Source organism: Micropterus dolomieu, unplaced genomic scaffold, assembly GCF_021292245.1.
Source record: "Micropterus dolomieu isolate WLL.071019.BEF.003 ecotype Adirondacks unplaced genomic scaffold, ASM2129224v1 contig_10696, whole genome shotgun sequence".
Taxonomy (NCBI): Eukaryota; Metazoa; Chordata; class Actinopteri; order Centrarchiformes; family Centrarchidae; genus Micropterus; species Micropterus dolomieu.
In genome coordinates this window covers 1-675 of record NW_025739682.1, presented here as the reverse complement: position 1 = coordinate 675, position 675 = coordinate 1, and the positions used below count along the sequence as shown (strand labels likewise).

The following is a 675-nucleotide window of genomic DNA, read 5'->3' as shown; positions in this document are numbered from 1 at the left end:
GCCTGGGAACGCCCCGGGATCCCCCGGTCAGAGCTGGTTAATGTGGCTCGGTAAAGAGAAGTTTGGGGTCCCCTGCTGGAGCTGCTGCCCCCGCGCCCCGACCCCGGATAAGCAGATGAAGATGGATGGAAGGAATGTGTGTGGATGCAGTGTGGTGTAATATGCTGCCTGTTCAGGGAAAGTCTAGGCTTTTACAAAACACAATGGTTATAGTGGGTGTATTTCTCGGTTGAATCTCTTCTTTGGGTTTCACATCCACTGTTTCTTCGGTTTCACAGCACAAAGTCAAATTAGCATTTCACTTTTCAAAGTATTGCCTGTGCCATCAAAAGCCACCGGGCTCTTGCCGAAACCCGGGATCGAACCAGGGACCTTTAGATCTTCAGTCTAACGCTCTCCCAGCTGAGCTATTTCGGCCGCTGTTGCCACGTCTGCCCACCAGAGGCCGATCTAGCATAGGATAACGTTTCTGAGATAATGCAGCACAGGTACTCTTGAGCTTTAAAGCAAATATTTTGATTGTATTCCCTCATCATTAAAAACATATACTTTGACCTAAATAGCATTTTAATCCAGTGTCTAAAAATGGTTTCCTAAATTAGATGGAATATGTAGTGCGGGGTGAGGGGGTCCCGTCTCAGGGCTATCCAATCCCTGTACATCCAAAGCGAGAAC

At 48.0% G+C, this 675-nt stretch overlaps 1 non-coding gene across 1 annotated transcript; it reads right to left on the bottom strand.

Moving 5' to 3' along the window:
• Positions 1–344: 344 nt before the first annotated feature.
• Positions 345–417, bottom strand: trnaf-gaa. The gene has a single exon. It is a non-coding gene; the product is annotated as a tRNA-Phe (tRNA).
• Positions 418–675: the final 258 nt, after the last annotated feature.